Genomic DNA, 21,004 nt, shown 5'->3' with positions numbered 1-21,004 from the left:
AAGGACAGTAGCGGGAGATTGTGTATTGAGTCTGAAGAGATAGGCGAGGTCTTGAATGAGTACTTTTCTTCTGTATTTACAAATGAGAGGGGCGATATTGTTGGAGAGGACAGTGTGAAACAGATTGGTAAGCTCGAGGAAATACTTGTTAGGAAGGAAGATGTGTTGGGCATTTTGAAAAAATTGAGGATAGACAAGTCCCCCGGGCCTGACGGGATATATCCAAGGATTCTATGGGAAGCAAGAGATGAAATTGCAGAGCCGTTGGCAATTATCTTTTCGTCCTCACTGTCAACAGGGGTGGTACCAGGGGATTGGAGAGTGGCGAATGTCGTGCCCCTGTTCAAAAAAGGAACTATGGATAACCCTGGGAATTACAGGCCAGTTAGTCTTACTTCGGTGGTAGGCAAAGTAATGGAAAGGGTACTGAAGGATAGGATTTCTGAGCATCTGGAAAGACACTGCTTGATTAGGGATAGTCAGCACGGATTTGTGAGGGGTAGGTCTTGCCTTACAAATCTTATTGAATTCTTTGAGGAGGTGACCAAGCATGTGGATGGAGGTAAAGCAGTGGATGTAGTGTACATGGATTTTAGTAAGGCATTTGATAAAGTTCCCCATGGTAGGCTTCTGCACAAAGTAAGGAGGCATGGGATAGTGGGAAATTTGGCCAGTTGGATAACGAACTGGCTAACCGATAGAAGTCAGAGAGTGGTGGTGGATGGCAAATATTCAGCCTGGATCCCAGTTACCAGTGGTGTACCGCAGGGATCAGTTCTGGGTCCTCTGCTGTTTGTGATTTTCATTAATGACTTGGATGAGGGAGTTGAAGGGTGGGTCAGTAAATTTGCAGACGATACGAAGATTGGTGGAGTTGTGGATAGTAAGGAGGGCTGTTGTCGGCTGCAAAGAGACATAGATAGGATGCAGAGCTGGGCTGAGAAGTGGCAGATGGAGTTTAACCCTGAAAAGTGTGAGGTTGTCCATTTTGGAAGGACAAATATGAATGCGGAATACAGGGTTAACGGTAGAGTTCTTGGCATTGTGGAGGAGCAGAGAGACCTTGGGGTCTATGTTCATACATCTTTGAAAGTTGCCACTCAAGTGGATAGAGCTGTGAAGAAGGCCTATGGTGTGCTCGCGTTCATTAACAGAGGGATTGAATTTAAGAGCCGTGAGGTGATGATGCAGCTGTACAAAACTTTGGTAAGGCCACATTTGGAGTACTGTGTACAGTTCTGGTCGCCTCATTTTAGGAAGGATGTGGAAGCTCTGGAAAAGGTGCAAAGAAGATTTACCAGGATGTTGCCTGGAATGGAGAGTAGGTCTTACGAGGAAAGGTTGAGGGTGCTAGGCCTTTTCTCATTAGAACGGAGAAGGATGAGGGGCGACTTGATAGAGGTTTATAAGATGATCAGGGGAATAGATAGAGGAGACAGTCAGAGACTTTTTCCCCAGGTGGAACACACCATTACAAGGGGACATAAATTTAAGGTGAAAGGTGGAAGATATAGGAGGGATATCAGAGGTAGGTTCTTTACCCAGAGAGTAGTGGGGGCATGGAATGCACTGCCTGTGGAAGTAGTTGAGTCGGAAACATTAGTGACCTTCAAGCAGCTGTTGGATAGGTACATGGATTACGGGAAAATGATATAGTGTAGATTTATTTGTTCTTAAGGGCAGCACGGTAGCATTGTGGATAGCGCAATTGCTTCACAGCTCCAGGGTCCCAGGTTCGGTTCCGGCTTGGGTCACTGTCTGTGCGGAGTCTGCACGTCCTCCCCGTGTCTGCATGGGTTTCCTCCGGGTGCTCCGGTTTCCTCCCACAGTCCAAAGATGTGCAGGTTAGGTGAATTGGCCAATGATAAATTGCCCTTAATGTCCAAATTGCCCTTGGTGTTGGGTGAAGGTGTTGAGTTTGGGTAGGGTGCTCTTTCCAAGAGCTGGTGCAGACTCAGGGGGCCGAATGGCCTCCTTCTGCACTGTAGATTCAATGATAATCTATGATTAATCTAGGACAAAGGTTCGGCACAACATTGTGGGCCGAAGGGCCTGTTCTGTGCTGTATTTTCTATGTACTCTATGTATTGGTTAAAATGTTCCTTAATCGTTTAAAAATGTCTCAGTGACAAAAATATATTGAAGCAAACTATAAAGCTGCAATATCATAAATGCAAAAGGGTGATTTTAAAATGATGAGTGAATAATCCTTGAAACATGGAATTTAATTGTCACGAGAAGCCTTGCAGTATTTCACCTGCAGATTGTACCTGATCATCAGGTAGACTATGCCACGATAGTATAATCTGTATTTTCTATCCTATTTGGTATTCATTAAAGCAACACCCCATTTTTAACTTGATCACCTTTATGTATGTGCAATATCTGGTTAAGTGCAATATGTCAAAGTGTACTGGGTGAACGGCGTTAAGACATTCTGTTTGTTTACTCACTGTGAGTAATACCTGACCCCCTGATGCCAAATCATGTCAGCCACTCGATTCGGTTCATTATAAATTAGCACCTCAGTTCCACAGTATCTCCAGACAGAGAGGACGGGGGATTTAAGCTCAAACACGACTCAAGGATTAATCCCAATTGGAAAGATGCATCAAAGTCAGCCAGTGGAGCAAAAACCTACAATTCCAGTGGAGGTTCGGATACTTTTGTCACTCTATAAGATACAGAAAGTGTACTATCCTTTCCTTGCTGTGGCTGGTATTTATTGTAAGTCTATACATGTATTTAGTATTTAACTAGGCTATGAGTCAATGTCCCAGCTAATTACTGCTGCATTTATTCTGAATGCCGTAGTAAATTCAGTCAATGATGTTTAAATTTAATACCCTTCCGGTTTGTTTCGTTCCTTGTAAATCCTTATAGCCAAGTATTAAACTGTATATCATGCGAACTGCAATAGCCAATTTAATGTCTTGTACTCAAACATTACATTTGAACGATTGCCCTTCAAATCGATTTTGAAATGTTAAATTGTCAGTTGATACACTGCTTAAAATCAACCTGTTCTTTTCGTTGATTGGTTAGGCAAGTTGTCGCAGCGGAACATTTGTTGATGTCTGTTTTCAACATGATCGCTGTGCGTAGACAAGGAGCATCTGTATCGGGCATTGCTGAGGCCACACCTGGAGTATTGTGTGTAGTTGTGGTGCCCTTGTCTGAGGAAGGATGTTGTTGCTAAGGAGGGAGTGTAGTGAAGGTTTACCAGGCTGATTCTTGAGATGGCGGAACTCTCATTTGAGGAGAGACTAAGTCGGTTGGGATTATATTCATTGGAGTTTAGAAGAGTGAGAGGGGATCTCATAGAAACGTAGCAAATTCTAACAGGGCTAGACGGGGTAGATTCAGAAAGAATGTTCCCGATGGTGGTGGGGAGTCCAGAACTAAAAATAATAATAATAATATTCTTTACAAGTAGGCTTACATTAACACCGCAATGAAGTTACTGTGAAAATCCTCTAGTCACCACACTCCGGCGCTTGTTCGGGTACACAGAGGGAGAATTCAGAATGTCCAATTCACCTAACAGCATGTCTTTCGGGACTTAGAATAGAATAGAATCATAGAAGTTTACAGCATGGAAACAGGCCCTTCAGCCCAACCAGTCCATGCCGCCCAGTTTTTACCATTAAGCTAGTCCCAGTTGCCCGCACTTGGCCCATAACCCTCTATATCCATCTTACCCATGTAACTATTTAAATGCTTTTCAAAAGACACAATTGTACCCGCCTCTACTACTACCTCTGGCAGCACATTCCAGACACTCACTACCCTCTGAGTGAAGAAATTGCCCCTCTGGGCCCTTCTGAATCTCTCCCCTCTCACCTTAAACCTATGCCCTCTAGTTTTAGACTCCCCTACCTTTGGGAAAAGATGTTGACTATCTACCTTATCTATGCCCCTCATTATTTTATAGACCTCTATAAGATCACCCCTAAGCCTCCTACGCTCCAGGGAAAAAAGTCCCAGTCTATCCAGCCTCTCCTTATAACTCGAACCATCAAGTCCCGGTAACATCCTAGTAAATCTTTTCTGCACTCTTTCTAGTTTAATAATATCCTTTCTATAATAGGGTAACCAGAACTGCACACAGTATTCCAAGTGTGGCCGTACCAATGTCTTGTACAACTTCAACAAGACGTCCCAACTCCTGTATTCAATGTTCTGACCAATGAAACCAAGCATGCCGAATGCCTTCTTCACCACCCTGTCCACCTGCGACTCCACCTTCAAGGAGCTATGAACCTGTACTCCTAGATCTCTTTGTTTTATAACTCTCCCCAACGCCATACCATTAACTGAGTAGGTCCTGGCCTGATTCGATCTGCCAAAATGCATCACCTCACATTTATCTAAATTAAACTCCAACTGCCATTCGTCGGTCCATTGGCCTAATTGATCAAGATCCCGTTGCAATCCTAGATAACCTTCTTCACTATCCACTGTGCCACCAATCTTGGTGTCATCTGCAAACTTACTAACCATGCCTCCTAAATTTTCATCCAAATCCAAACTTGTGGGAGGAAACCGGAGCACCCGGAGGAAACCCACGCAGACACGTGTAGAACGTGCAGACTCTACACAGACAGTGACCCAAGCCGGGAATCGAACCTGGGATCCTGGTGTTGTGAGCAACAGTGCTAACCATATTGAGCAAGCACTGTGGGACTCCATCTTTGATGAAGTGATTGAACAGCCGAAGGTGAGCATCTCTCCGGGCTGCCTAATAACTACTGAGAGGCAGAAGATTCATGAGGCAGCCCAAACTCAGTCGGCGTTGGTTACAGAAATCAGAGCTTTTCCTCGAAGAAGATGCGGTGAACCCTCTGGTGTGCAATACAGAGTTTAGAGGTATTGGCGTAACTCAGAGTGATCATTGAAGATTGAAAAGGTGGCGAAGGTAATTTGTGGGAGCTCCTTTGGTTTGTCTGCCACTGTGTTTGAAGTTTGTTTTGTACTGGACCACATTAGTCAGAAGACTAAGGAAATTTGGCATGTCAGCTACGACTCTCGCCAACTTTTACAGATTACCACAGAAAGCATTCTTTCTGGTTGCATCACAGCTTGGTATGGATCCTGCTCTGCCCAAGACCGCAGGAAACTACAAAAGGTCATGAATATAGCCCAGTCCATCACGCAAAACAGCCTCCCATCCATTGACTCTGTCTATAATTCCCGCTGCCTCGGAAAGGCAGCCAGCACCCCGGACACACTCTCTTCCACATTCTTCCGTCAGGAAAATGATGCAAAAGTTTGAAGTCATGTACCAACCGACTCAAGAACAGTTTCTTTCTTACTGCCATCAGACGTTTCATAGAATTTACAGTGCAGAAGGAGGACATTCGGCCCATCGAGTCTTCACCGGCTCTTAGAAAGAACACCCCACCCAAGGTCCATAGCTCCACCCTATCCCCATAACCCAGTAACCTCAGCCAACACTCAGGGCAATTTTGGACACTATGGGCAATTTAGCATGGCCAATCCACCTAACCCGCACATCTTTGGACTGTGGGAGGAAACCGGAGCACCCGGAGGAAACCCACGCACACACAGGGAGGAAGTGCAGACTTCGCACAGACAGTGATCCAAACCGGGAATCGAACCTGGGACCCTGGAGCTGTGAAGCAATTGTGCTATCCACAATGCTACCATGCTGCCCTTTTGAATGGACATAGCTCGTATATATATTTTTTCTACTTCTCAGTTATGACTGTAACATTACATTCTGTAGTCTTTCCTTCCTTCCCTATGTACCTGAGGAAGGAGCAGCGCTCCGAAAGCTAGTGATTCGAAACAAACCTGTTGGACTTTAACCTGGTGTTGTAAGACCTCTTACTGTGCTCACCCCAGTCCAACCCCGGCATCTCCACATCATGGCTTCCCTATGTACGGTATGCATTGTTTGTACAGCATGCAAGAAACAACACTTTTCACTGTGTACTAGTACATGTGACAATAATAAATCAAATCAAAAAAAGTCAAATTTCACCTACTTATTCTTTATTCCTCACGTTAATTCTAGACGTTAAATGTAAGATAGAGTATTTGGCTTCGTTGGGGCTGTGAGGATTATGCTTTGAGCAACTTTTAAAAGTATATTGAATGTTGGACTCTTCATTTTACTTTTCTTTCATAGACAGGGTCCACGGTAGCGCAGTGGTTAGCACGGTTCCTTGACAGCTCCAGGACCCCAGGTTCGATTCCCGGCTTGGGTCACTGTCTATGTGGAGTTTGCACGTTCTTGCCGTGTGTGCATGGGTTCCTCCGGGTGCTCCGGTTTCCTCCCACAGTCCAAAGATGTGTGCGTTAGTTGGACTGGCCATATTAAATTGCCCTTAGTGTCTAAGAAAGGTTCAGTGGAGTTACAGGGATAGGGTGGAGGCGTGTTGTTAAGTGCAGTGCTCTTTCCAATGGCCACCTTCTGCACTGTAAATTCTATGACACAAATTCATTTTTGGTCATAGAGCAGGCTGATTTTTCGGAGCCAATCCAACACCCACCGCGATACAAGACCAGGCCAGACCTAACCGCGCCCTAAGGTCCCTTCTAGCAGTCCCTCCAAGACCTGGTGAAATTAAACGCTCACAGCCTCTAAGGCCCGGCTTCACGTCGTACTGGCCAGGGGCCTGCCTAGCATGGGACCCCCAACCCTGACCCAATCCCAAAACCTGACGTTCCTGAAACCAGACCCGAACTGACACCCCACCCAAACACCTACCCGATATTGCCCCCAAGGCCTAACCCTTGGCGACACCACACACCTCCGAGGCCTCAGCCTTGCCAACAACACGTGTACCCATTCAAACCCACAACCTTCCAAGACCCTGCCTGGTCGCCCCGCCCACCCTCATTCCCCATGTCACGACCTGAACCAGCAGCCCTCCAATCGGTTTAATAATAATCTTTATTGTAGCAAGTAGGCATACATTAATGCTGCAATGAAGTTACTGTGAAAAGCCCCTAGTCGCCACACTCCGGCGCCTGTTTGGGTACACAGAGGGAGAATTCAGAATATCCAATTCACCTAATAGCACGTCTTTCGGGACTTGTGGGAGGAAACCGGAGCGCCCGGAGGAAACCCACGCAGACACGGGGAGAAGGTGCAGTCCCCGCACAGACAGTGACCCAAGCCGGGAATCGAACCTGGGACCCTGGCGCTGTGAAGCAACAATGCTACCCACCGTTCTACCCTGCCGCCTGGTTTCAGTTACCTTAAATGTTGAAGTAAGGATCCATTTACTTCAAATATTTACTGGTTCCGACGTGCACAAGGGCATTTAAGCATGTTGGTCCTTTAAACCTAGCTGTTTTACAGCAGGCGGTTCGCACAAGAATGGGTCCTGTCTTCCTTCCATTCCATTCTACAGCCCTCATCAGTAGGCCATGGTGCTCTTTCCAAATCTCAGTGGGCCTAAGTCGGATGCCTGGATTTTAAGGTACTAACTTCCAGATGGCACGATGATGCGCTGTAATGTCCACTCAATTGGAATCTAAGGCTCACCATTCTGATTCTTATCAGTTATAGAATTTTGACCCATACCTTCCTGTTTCCCCCTGCGTCACATTTAGGGGTAACCCAATGATGTACTGGGAAATCTATCCAGGAAGTTCCCAGGTAAAGGTTCACCCAGTAATTGCCCGGAGTTAACCTCCTCTGGATGACTGTGCTGGGCTGAAAAGTATTGGACACAAGCGAGTTAAATTGCTAACTTTGGATAGTTCTGCCAGTTTGTCCGTGATGGTTACTGTGAAAGAGTTGTAGGAAAGAACATTGCTCCTAACTCTAGAGTAAGTATTTAAAATTCTCATACTCAGCCAGGCACGGCACACCCACATGCACGCAAACCAGCCCCCAGGGTACCCACCATGCCACCGTTACCCCAAAACCAAACCGCTTCACGACCAGACCCTGCCTGATCCACCCTCCCAATGCGACCTGGTCCATCCAACTTTGGACTGAGAGCCCTCCAGGAACTGATCTCCCCGCCCCCCCCCCCCCCCCCCCCCCGCCCCCCTTCCCGCATCAGCTGCCCTCTCGGATGTGACTTCACATTCCGGGCTGAATCCCCCCCACTTCCCGGACTCACCTCCTACTTCATGGAATCATCTCCCGCTTCCCAGATTGACGCCGGATTCACCAGCCCCTTTCCTGGACTGACCCCCAGCTACTGGACAGACCCGCCCTTCCCAAACTGACCACCCCGTCCTGGACTAATATCCCTCGGGTTCAAATCCCTTCCAGTGCTCAACCCCTCCGAACAGATCCGTCGCCACACCCCGTCTGACACCCCTCTCCATCTGACACCCGGCCCCTTTCCCGGTCTCAATTGCCCCTTTCAATCTCCCCTTTACAACAGGGTAAAAATGGAGAACGACTTGCATCTCTGTATTTCAGTTACTCCACGCTGATGCTGCTGGGCGCGCCTTCGCTGCTCCAGGTTCACATAGCCTGAGGGAGGAAAGTTGGGTGGGGACAGGGGCTTCAGAACCCCAACACGAGATCGAGAGTGTAATCCAATGGAGATTGCTACTCTGAAGATGTTAGGGGTCTATTTCCTGCAGTAAATTCAGTAACAAATATACACATTCTTTACCCAACTACTTAAAAGTTTTGTTTTTGCACTTTGATTCATGTTTACTTATCAATTCTATTTTTGGCCCTCACAGTTAACGTAGTAGCCATTTTGATCCTGTCTCGGGGCAAGTGTGGTCTCTCCAAATGTATCACTCGCTATCTGTTGGCCATGGCATCGTCGGATCTGCTCGTCGTTATCCTTGACCTGATACTGAGACAACTACCTGTACTTTTTATATTTCCTTTGTGACGTCCATTAAAGCATGTAATATCCATGCCACTCTCCTTTATGCAGCCACTGACTGTTCTGTTTGGTTCACTGTCACGTTCACGTTTGACAGATTTGTAGTCATTTGTTGCCAAAAGTTGAAAAGTAAATATTGCAACGAGAAAATTGCGGCTGTGGTTATAGGGACAGTTTCTGTGCTGAGCTGTTTGAAGAACGTTATCTGGTACTTTCTGTACACAAATCAATACAGGCTCATCAATGACCCTTGGTTTTGCATTGTGCAAACAAGTGTTCGCTATTCTCTAGTTTGGAGAATAATTGAACTGGCACATTATGTTTTAACCCCATGTGCACCATTTGTACTGGTTCTACTGTTCAATGTTTTAACTGTCAAAAAAATCTTTGCTGCCAGCATCATCCGTCAGCGACTCCGTTGCAGCGAAGCAGAGAGAAGGAAAATGATCCAGAGATGCAAAACCGAAAAAAATCCATTATTTTAATGTTTATGATATCCGGAAATTTCATAGCATTGTGGGCGCTTTTTCTGACCTACTCCATCTATTACCAAACAATATGGCTGACAAATGGTCTGTAGGACAACATTACATAGTTAGGGAACTGGGTTTCATGCTTCAGCTTCTAAACTGTTGCACAAACACTTTCATTTATGCAATGACGCAGAGTAAGTTCAGGGCACATCTGACGAACATGGTGAAATGCCCATTGATTGCATTTGTTAGGTTATTCGTGAGATTCGGTCTTTATTTAGAAAAACTTATCATCTGAACGCCTAGAATATTATATCTGATACGAACTTTAGAAAATAGAATATCTTCCAGGAGGTTGTGAAATGATGAGTCGACGCAGACTCACACCAGAAAAACGCCAACTCAAATGCAGCAGAGAGTTAACTGAGAGCTACTTGAATAGTTTTGTGCTGAGAACTTATGGAAGTCTTGAGGAAAGAGGTTCAAAGACTGAAGGATATGCAAGGGGTGTGGAACTTCTGAAAAGATCCATGTCATGAAAAGAAGTCAAGCATTAGATTGCAGAAATAAACCTTCTGAAGATCCTGATGAGAAAAATAGCCTGCAAAATGAATGGATGGCAGATTAATGAGGTGCAGAGTGAGGAGCAGTTAAGAGTCCAAGAGGACACGATTTCGAAGATGTAGATTTGAACCTATGGGTGTGGCAGCACCTGTAGGGAGATAAATATTATACTACTTGCTGTTGTAATCCAATCTCGGAGCTTGCTACAGTTGAGTAGCTTTCATATTGGTGAAATGCAGGCGGGTTAGGCAAATATCCAAAAGCTGTGGTATGTGACATGGCGGCAGAAGTTCCATGCGGAAATAGTTGGTGGGACAGAGTGAAGAAACAGCAATGGGGCAAGTAGAGAACAAAATATTGACCAGAGGAGGTGTGAATGGTAAGGTAACAAACATCTGCTACCTGGAAAGCAAAAGTGGAAAAAGTAACAGTAGATCAAGAAAATTGAATGCAAGGAAAATGACACAGAAGGGAAAAACAAGGATTACAGTCTGAAATTGATTAATTCAGTGTTGAGTCCAGGCGGCGGCCTGGTGGAAAGAGGCAATGGTCTTCTTCGAGCTTGCATTAAGCACCGTTGGGTTTCTGCAGTAGGCCAAGGACAAGAATGTCAAAACAAGTGTAAATTAGCCAAATAATTTCTGCTAGCCGCCGGATACGCGGAGGCCAAAAAGACAGGTGATTGTGTGATGCATTATTTTAGAAGAAATTATGGAAACTGATCAGTTACATAAGGAAAGTTAAAGAGTGGAAGTCCTGGACAAAGTACAGAAGGACACTCAGGGTCAACTTCAGCATGGCCAATCCACCTAACCTGCTCATCATCCGCCACTAAGGGACAATTTCATCATGGCTAATCCACCAAAACTGCACATAATTAGACACTAACAGGCAATTTCGCATGGGCAATCAAACAATGGGAGGAAACTGGAGCACCCGGAGAAAACCCACTGAGACACGAAGAAAACGTGAAAACTCCACACAGTCAGTCACGCGAAGGCAGAAATCGAACCCAGGTCCTTGGTGCCGTAAACAGCGGTGCAAATCACTGTGCCACATTGCTACTGAGCAATATAAAATACCTTAAAAGTGCAGGTATGGACGGTCCTGCAGAACGGGCCGGCGTCACGGTAGCACAGTGGTTAGCATTGTTGCTTCACAGCTCCAGGGTCCCAGGTTCGATTCCCGGCTTGGGTCACTGTCTGTGCGGAGTCTGCACGTTCTCCCCGTGTCTGCGTTGGTTTCCTCCAGCCGCTCCAGTTTCCTCCCACAAGTCCCGAAAGACGTGCTTGTTAGGTAATTTGGACATTCTGAATTCTCCCTCTGTGTACCCGAACAGGCACCGGAGTGTGGCGAGGAGAGGCTTTTCACAGTAACTTCATTGCAGTGTTAATGTGAGCCTACTTGTGACGATACAGATTAAATTAAAATATTAAATAATGCGTCATGTCAGTATGAGTGAATCGAACTCTAACCATTCTACCGCTACCAGACATCAATTAATAATCAGTGACAGAACCAGCAATTGGATGTTGTGCGGCTTTTCCACTCCAAAATACTGTGCACAGTTTAGAAATGTTTCTTTTTTGTGATGAATGCATCTCTACAAAATCTGACCAGAACTAGATTCAGCTACATCAGGATGAAGAGTATTTGAACTCTCTGTCACGGGGAGTTCTAGAAGCATTCCAGTTCTAATGAAACATTACTAGGCAAAAAAGTAAGGCAACGAACAGTTACTAAGGTAAATTTGGACCATACTTTAACCAGGAGTGCAGAGATAAAAACGGTTAATTAGAAAGCTCAGCAATCCGTGGCTCCTGAGTGAGTGTGTCTAAGATCGTTATTGAGGATCACACATGCGAGTGGACTCAACGATGTTCAAGGAATCAATGGGAATGAAAAGAGATATGGAAGAGTGGGACGATATTAAGAAATGGTACTGACTGCGCCTGTCGAGGGGGAAAGGATTGGCACAGATAAGCAGAATGAGTGTTGTGCGACTGGTCCACTGGCGAAGGACAACTCAAGGGCCTACATAAAACGGAGAAATCGCTGAAAATAAAACAAAGAGGGAAAATGGGTTCTGAAAATGAAAATCGCTTATTGTCACAAGTAGGCTTCAAATGAAGTTACTGTGAAAAGCCCCTAGTCGCCACATTCCGGCGCCTGTTCGGGGAGGCTGGTACGGGATGAGTTGTACATAGAAACATACATCGAAAATAGAAGCAGGAGGAGACCATTCGGCCCTTCGAGCCTGCTCCACCATTCATTATGATCATGGCTGATCATCAAGTTCAATACCCTGATCCCCCCCCCCCCCACCCCCCCGAAACCCTTTCTTCCCTTTTGCCCCAAGAGCAAGTTCTAATTCCTTCCTGAAATCACACAACGTTTTGGCCACAACTACTTTCTGTGGTCGCGAATTTCACAGATTCACCACTCTCTCTGGGTGAAGCGATTTCTCCTCACCTCAGTCCTAAAAGGTTTACCCCTCATCTTCAAACCATGACCCCCTAGTTCTGGAATGCCCCACCATCCGGGCCATTCTTTCTGAATCTACGCTGACAAACCTTGTTAGAATTTTATAAGTTTCTATGAAATTCCCTCTCACTCTTCTGAACTCCAATGAACATAATCCTAACCGGCTTAGTCTCTCCTCGTGTGACAGTCCCACCATCCCAGGAATTAGCATGGTAAACTGACGCTGCACTCCCTCCATAGCAAGAACATCCTTCCTCAGAGAAGGATACCAGAATTGCGCCCAATACTCCAGGTGTGTCCTCACCAACACCCTATACAACTGCAGTAAAACATCTTTATTCGTATACTCAAACCCTCTCGCTATGAAGGCCAACGTACCATTTGCCTTCATTGCTGCCTGCTGGTCCTGCGTGCTTACTTTCAGCGACTGATGCACGAGGACACCAAGGTCTCGCCGAGTGTCCACCCCCCTCAATTTACACCCATTCGAATAATAATCTGCTTTCCTATTTTTGCTCCAAAAGCTGATGACCTCACACATCCACATTATAGGTCGGCACGGTAGTACAGTGGTTAGCACTGTTGCTTCACAGCGCCAGGGTCCCAGGTTCGATTCCGGCTTGGGTCACTATCAGTGCGGAGTCTGCATGTTCTCCCTGTTTCTGCCTGGGTTTCCTCCGGGTGCTCCGGTTTCCTCCCACAAGTCACAAAAAGATGGGCTGTTAGGTGAATTGGACATTCTTTATTCTTCGCCTGTGTAGCCGAGAATTTTCAGTGACTTCATTGGAGTGTTAATGTAAGCCTACTTGTGACATTAATAAAGATTATATTTATTATTATACTGCATCTGCCATGCATGCGCCCACTCACTCAGCCTGTCCAAATGCAAAAAGTTAAAGAAGCGCCTATTAGCTTGGAAAAAACACTCAGGAAGAATCAAATAAGATCAAGGACGTTTAGACGGTTCAGAGATGCCAATGGAGCCGAGCAATGTTTTTCCTCAAAAACTAACTTTGCTAACTGTGAGGGCCACGAAGAATCCAGGTCGAGTTTGTAGAGTGAAAAGAAAAGAACTTTATTTAATTAAGATCTACACAGCAGCAGTAGTACTTCACCACTGGTTTCTACATTAGCTGGTACCATGCTGTCCAGTTCATAAGATCTCGGAGCAGAATTAGGCCATTCGGCCCATCGAGTCTGCCCCGCCATTCTTCAATGCTAATACATTCCTCGTCTGCTACCTACAATGTTACAGACCAAGAGGTCGATTGCGATAGCAGCCAGAGCACCTCCTCCCGAGAACACATGACCTCGGAGCGGGAGTAGGCAGTTTAGCCTCCTGAGCCTAACACCTTCCATGTGATCTTAGCTGATCCCATCCTGGCCTCAACTCCACCGTCTTGCCCGTTCTCCATAACCCTTCAACTCATTACCAATAGAAATCTCTCCAACTCCTCCTTAAATTTACTCACTGTCCCAGCATCCACCGCATTTTGGTGTAGCAAATTCCACAGATTCACAACCCTTAGGGAGAAGTAGTTTTTCCTCAAATCTATTTTAAATTTGCTATCTGCTGTCCTAAAAGTGTGACCTCTCGTTCTGGAATGGCCCACAAGAGGGAGCATCAGCTCCACGTTAACTTTATCCAGGCCTTTTAGCATCTTGTGCATCTCAATTTGATCTCCCCTCATCCTTCTAGACTCCAGAGAGTATCGGCCTAAACTGTTCAATCCCTCCTCATACAACAAACCTGGAATCAATCTCGTGAACCTCCTCTGAACTGCTTCCAATGCCACTACATCTTTTCTCAAATAAGGGGACCAAAACTGTGCACAATACTCCAGGTGCGGTCCTACCAATGCCTTGTATAGCTGCAACAACACTGCCTTACCTTTATACTCAATTCCTTTTGCTATAAATGCCAACATTCCATTTGCTTTCCTTATTATCTGCACCTGTATGTTAGTTTTATGTCATAACCTGAGATAACCCCAAATTTTATAAATTATCTTAATACCCATGTAAATAATGAGTAGAGAGTAATGAGAGAATAATGAAATTCTTCGGGAGTTCAGTGCCGGGAGCGGCCACAGGGAGCAAGTGCTGCTGGGAGAGGTAAGTGCTGTTTAAAAAGTTCCTTACCTTGTAGGTCAGCCGTTAGTTTCGGGAGTTCAGTTCCGGGAGCAGGCCTATTGGCTGACTGTAAATCAGGAAGGATACAAAAGGTGTGGCTGAAGTGCCTTTAGAAAAGGAGTGCTGGAAGCAAACAGAGTGTATCTGAGTTTGGGGAAGGCTGAGTTCGGGTAAGAGGTGAGTGAGGGCTGTGTTTTTTGGAGTTTGGTGTTTGGGGTTGAGTTTCCAAAAAAAAACCCAATTAATTAAGTAAATTAATTAACTAGTTAAGGGAATTTGGTGCTCATCTTAAGGAGGTGCAGACAAGCAGACCTGTGAGGGAGTCTCGGGAGCAATTACATCACAGCCAGCAGGTAAGTGATTGGCTTATGACTGGTAAGTGATTTTTCTTTTCTCTCTTTGACATTCTCTTAGCTGTGTAGTGTAGTTCAAATTTAACTTCAGGTTTAAGTCATGGCAGGAGAGCTCAGACCCGTGTCATGCTCCTCTTGTGAGATGTGGCAATTCAGGGACCCTTCTGGTGTCCCTGACTCCTTCATCTGCAAGAAGTGTGTCCAACTGCAGCTCCTGTTAGACTGCTTGACGGCTCTGGAGCTGCGGATGGATTCACTTTGGAGCATCCGCGATGCTGAGGAAGTTGTGGATAGCACATTCAGTGAGTTGGTCACACCGCAGATTAAAATTACTGAGGCAGATAGGGAATGGGTGACCAACAGACAGAGGAAGAGTAGGAAGGAAGTGCAGGGATCCCCTGCGGTCATCTCCCTCCAAAACAGATTTACCGTTTTGGAAACTGTTGGGGGAGATGGCTCACCAGGGGAAGGTGGCAGCAGCCAGGTTCATGGCACCATGGCTGGCTCTGCTGCACAGAAGGGCAGGAAAAAGAGTGGCAGAGCTATAGTGATAGGGGATTCAATTGTAAGGGGAATAGACAGGCGTTTCTGCGGACGCAAACGAGAATCCAGGTTGGTATGTTGCCTCCCTGGTGCAAGGGTCAAGGATGTCTCGGAGCGGCTGCAGGGCATTCTGGAGGGAGAGGGTGAACAGCCAGCTGTCATGGTGCATATAGGTACCAACGATATAGGTACAAAACGGGATGAGGTCCTACAAGCTGAATTTAGGGAGTTAAGAGTTAAACTAAAAAGTAGGACCTCAAAGGTAGTAATCTCAGGATTGCTACCAGTGCCACGTGATAGTCAGAGTAGGAATGACAGGATAGCTGGGATGAATACGTGGCTTGAGAGATGGTGCAAGAGGAAGGGTTTCAAATTCCTGGGACATTGGAACCGGTTCTGGGGAGGTGGGACCTGTACAAATCGGACGGTCTGCATCTGAGTGGGACCGGAACCAATGTTCTCGGGGGGGGGGGGTGTTTGCTAGTGCAGTTGGGAAGGGTTTAAACTAATGTGGCAGGGGGATGGGAACCGATGTAGGAAGTCAGTGGGGACGGAAACAAAAGGCAGGAAGGGAGAGTGTGTAAAGTATGACCAGAGAAAGCAGGGCAGAGAGCAAGGAAAGTCTACATTAAACTGCATTTATTTCAATGCAAGGGGCCTGACGGGCAAAGTGGATGAACTCAGGGCATGGATGGGCACATGGGACTGGGATATTATAGCTATGACTGAAACATGGCTAAGGGAGGGGCAGGACTGGCAGCTCAATGTTCCGGGGTACAGATGCTATAGAAAGGATAGAACAGGAGGTAAGAGAGGAGGGGGAGTGGCGTTTTTGATTAGGGAGAACATCACTGCAGTACTTAGAGGGGATATATCCGAGGGTTCGCCCACTGAGTCTATATGGGTGGATAAGAAAATAAGAAGGGAGAGATCACCTTGATAGGACTGTACTACAGGCCCCCAAATAGTCAGCGGGAAATTGAGGAGCAAATATGTAAGGAGATTACAGATAGCTGCAAGAAAAATAGGGTGGTAATAGTAGGGGACTTTAACTTTCCCAACATTGACTGGGACATAGGACAGAGGTCAGAGGTAGGTTCTTTACGCAAAGAGTAGTGAGGCCGTGGAATGCCCTACCTGCTACAGTAGTGAACTCGCCAACATTGAGGGCATTTAAAAGTTTATTGGATAAACATATGGATGATAATGGCATAGTGTAGGTTAGATGGCTTTTGTTTCGGTGCAACATCGTGGGCCGAAGGGCCTGTACTGCGCTGTATTGTTCTATGTTCTATGAGGCATATGACGTACATAAACAACTGGGATCAAGTGGATCCCTTGAAGAGTATAGAGATTGTCGAAATGGAGTTAAGAGGGAAATCAGGAGGGCAAAAAGCGGACATGAAATTGCTTTGGCAAATAATGCAAAGGAGAATCCAAAGAGCTTCTACAGATACATAAAGGGAAAAAGAGTAACTAGGGACAGAGTAGGGCCTCTTAAGGATCAACAAGGACATCTATGTGCAGAGCCACAAGAGTTGGGTGAGATCCTGAATGAATATTTCTCATCAGTATTCACGGTGGAGAAAGGCATGGATGTTAGGAAACTAAGGGAAATAAATAGTGATGTCTTGAGAAGTGTGCATATTACAGAGGAGGAGGTGCTGGAAGTCTTAAAGCGCATCAAGGTAGATAAATCCCCAGGACCTGATGAAATGTATCCCAGGATGTTGAGGGAGGCTAGGGAGGAAATTGCGGGTCCCCTAACAGAGATATTTGAATCATCGGCAGCCACAGGTGAGGTGCCTGAAGATTGGAGAGTGGCGAATGTTGTGCCCTTGTTTAAGAAGGGCAGCAGGGAAAAGCCTGGGAACTACAGACCGGTGAGCCTAACGTCTGTAGTAGGTAAGTTGCTGGAAGGTATTCTTAGAGACAGGATCTACAAGCATTTAGAGAGGCAAGGACTGATTCGGGGCAGTCAGCATGGCTTTGTGCGTGGAAAATCATGTCTCACAAATTTGATTGAGTTTTTTGAGGGGGTGACCAAGAAGGTAGATGAGGGCAGTGCAGTAGACGTTGTCTACATGGACTTTAGCAAAGCCTTTGACAAGGTACCGCATGGTAGGTTGTTGCAGAAGGTTAAAGCTCACGGGATCCAGGGTGAGGTTGCCAATTGGATTCAAAATTGGCTGGACGACAGAAGACAGAGGGTGGTTGTAGAGGGTTGTTTTTCAAACTGGAGGCCTGTGACCAGTGGTGTGCCTCAGGGATCGGTGCTGGGTCCACTGTTATTTGTGATTTATATTAATGATTTGGATGAGAATTTAGGAGGCATGGTTAGTAAGTTTGCAGATGACACCAAGATTGGTGGCACAGTGGATAGTGAAGAAGGTTATCTAGGATTGCAACGGGATCTTGATCAATTAGGCCAGTGGGCCGACGAATGGCAGATGGAGATTAATTTAGATAAATGTGAGGTGATGCATTTTGGCAGATCGAATCAGGCCAGGACCTACTCAGTTAATGGTATGGCGTTGGGGAGAGTTATAGAACAAAGAGATCTAGGAGTACAGGTTCATAGCTCCTTGAAGGTGGAGTCGCAGGTGGACAGGGTGGTGAAGAAGGCATTCGGCATGCTTGGTTTCATTGGTCAGAACATTGAATACAGGAGTTGGGACGTCTTGTTGAAGTTGTACAAGACATTGGTACGGCCACACTTGGAATACTGTGTGCAGTTCTGGTCACCCTATTATAGAAAGGATATTATTAAACTAGAAAGAGTGCAGAAAAGATTTACTAGGATGTTACCGGGACTTGATGGTTTGAGTTATAAGGAGAGGCTGGATAGACTGGGACTTTTTTCCCTGGAGCGTAGGAGGCTTAGGGGTGATCATATAGAGGTCTATAAAATAATGAGGGGCATAGATAAGGTAGATAGTCAACATCTTTTCCCAAAGGTAGGGGAGTCTAAAACTAGAGGGCATAGTTTTAAGGTGAGAGGGGAGAGATTCAGAAGGGCCCAGAGGGGCAATTTCTTCACTCAGAGGGTAGTGAGTGTCTGGAATGTGCTGCCAGAGGTAGTAATAGAGGCGGGTACAATTGTGTCTTTTAAAAAGCATTTAGATAGTTACATGGGTAAGATGGGTATAGAGGGTTATGGGCCAAGTGCGGGCAACTGGGACTAGCTTAATGGTAAAAACTGGGCGGCATGGACTGGTTGGGCCGAAGGGCCTGTTTCCATGCCGTAAACTTCTATGATTCTATGATTCTAACTCAGATGCACGTGCTTTGACATCCAGCACGATTAAACCCATGAAGAAACGTGTATCTAACTCAAATACTTATATTTGTACTCACAATTGTTGTTCATTTTGGAAGGGGAAACAAAAGTACAGAATATTAGTTCAATGGAGAAAGAAGGCAGAAAGCTGCAACACAAAGCACTGGGGGTTATTTGTGCACGAAACACAGAAAGCTAGCACACCGGTGCAACAGGCAATCGGGAAGGTTAATGGAATGTTTGCCCTTATTTCGAAGGGGTTATAGAACATAGGTTGGAGCATAAGAGTCAGGAAGACTTGTTGCAACCGGACAAGGTACTGGTGAGACCGCATCTGCAGCATTGTGAGCAGTGTTGCTCCCCTTACTTGAGAAAAAAATATTGTTTCATTGGAGACAGTTGAGAGAATATTCACTGGGATGATTCCCCGGTTGGGAGGATGTCTTATGAGCAAAGGTTACACCGGTTGGGATTCTCTCTACTCATTGGAATTTGGAATAATGAGAGGTGATCCCATTGGCACGTACAGGATTCTTAAGGGCCTTAACAGGATAAACGCTGGGAGGATGTTTCCCCACATGGGAGAGTCCAGGACTAGAGGGCATGATCTCAGAATAAAAGGGTGCGACTTTAAGACTGGGATGAGGAGAAGTGTCTTCTTGATTTGATTTATTGTCACGTGTTCCGAGGTACAGTGAAAAGTATTGCCTGTGTACAATCCAGACAGATCGTTCCATTCATGAACAAACTCAATGCAGTGGGGGGGGGGGGGGGAGGCATTGGCATACTGGGCGACACCCGCACCCCTGATGAATGAAAAATCACTTACATAAATACACAATATAAATGTATAGGCACAGATATCGGGTGAAGCATACAGAGTGGAGTGTAGTACTACTCAGTAGGGAAGATGTGTGAAGAGATCAGTTCAGTCCATAACAGGGTCATGGAGGAGTCAGGTAACAGCGGGAAAGAAGCTGTTTTTGAGTCTGTTTGTGCGTGTTCTCAGACTTTTGTATCTCCTGCCCGGTGGAAGAAGTTGGAAGAGTGAGTAAGCTGGGTGGGAGCGATCTTTGATTATATTGCCCGCTTTCCCCAACCAATTGGGATTTGTACTCGCGTGCTGCCATCTCGGACCCCGAGGCTTTTAAAGATCTGTTTCAGCCTCAGATGCTTGCCAGGGAGGGGAGGGATAGCAGATGCGCAAACAAAAGCATAGTTTACGACAGGGGCTGAAGATAATGGCTTCAATTTTCCCAATAGGCAAATTAACCGGACATTAATAACATTACTCGTAGATTACAGATGTAATGGCTCGTTGTATAGACTGACAAGTTACAGATACATACATAAGAGAGTATATTAAATGTACGGTATTTTTAAAAATTCATTTAGGGCATGCGGGCATCACTGGTTAAAAGAGCAAAGAACAAAGAAAATGACAGCACAGGAACAGGCCCTTCGGCCCTCCCAGCCTGCCACGATCCAGATCCTTTATCTAAACCTGTCGCCTATTTTCCAAGAATCTACTTCCCTCTGTTCCCCGCCCGTTCATATATCTGTCTGGATGCATCTTAAATGATGCTATCGTGCCCGCCTCTACAACCTCCGGTGGCAAGGCTCTGCATAAAAAACTTTCCACGCACATCTCCCTTAAACTTTCCCCCTCTCACCTTGAAATCGTGACCCCTTGTAATTGACACCCCCACTCTTGGAAAAAGCTTGTTGCTATCCACCCTGTCCATACCTCTCATAATTCTGTAGACCTCAATTAGGTCCCCCCCCTCAACCTCCGTCTTTCCAACGAAAACAATCCTAATCTACTCAACCTTTCTTCCTAGCTAGCACCCTCTATATCAGGCAACATCCTGGTGAACCTCCTCTGCACCCACTCTAAAGCATCCACATCCTTCTGGTAATGTGGCGACCAGAACTGCACGCAGTATTCCAAATGTGGCCTAACCAAAGTCCTATACAACTGTAACATGACGAGCCAACTCTTGTATTCAATACCCCGTCCGATGAAGGCAAGCATGCTGTATGCCACTCTATCACTCTATCGACCTGCGTTGTCACCTTCAGGGTACAATGGACCTGAACTCCCAGATCTCTGTGTACATCAATTTTTCCCAGGACTCTTCCATTGACCGTACAGTCCGCTCTTGAATTAGCTCTTCCAAAATGCATCACCTCGCATTTGCCTGGATTGAACTCCATCTGCCATTTCTCTGCCCAACTCCCCAATCTATCTATATTTTGCTGTATTCTCTGACAGTCCTCCTCGCTATCTGCAACTCCACCAATCTTACTATCATCTGCAAACTTGCTAATCAGACC

Source organism: Scyliorhinus torazame, chromosome 24, assembly GCF_047496885.1.
Source record: "Scyliorhinus torazame isolate Kashiwa2021f chromosome 24, sScyTor2.1, whole genome shotgun sequence".
NCBI classification, from domain to species: domain Eukaryota; kingdom Metazoa; phylum Chordata; class Chondrichthyes; order Carcharhiniformes; family Scyliorhinidae; genus Scyliorhinus; species Scyliorhinus torazame.
This window is presented reverse-complemented; position numbering follows the sequence as displayed.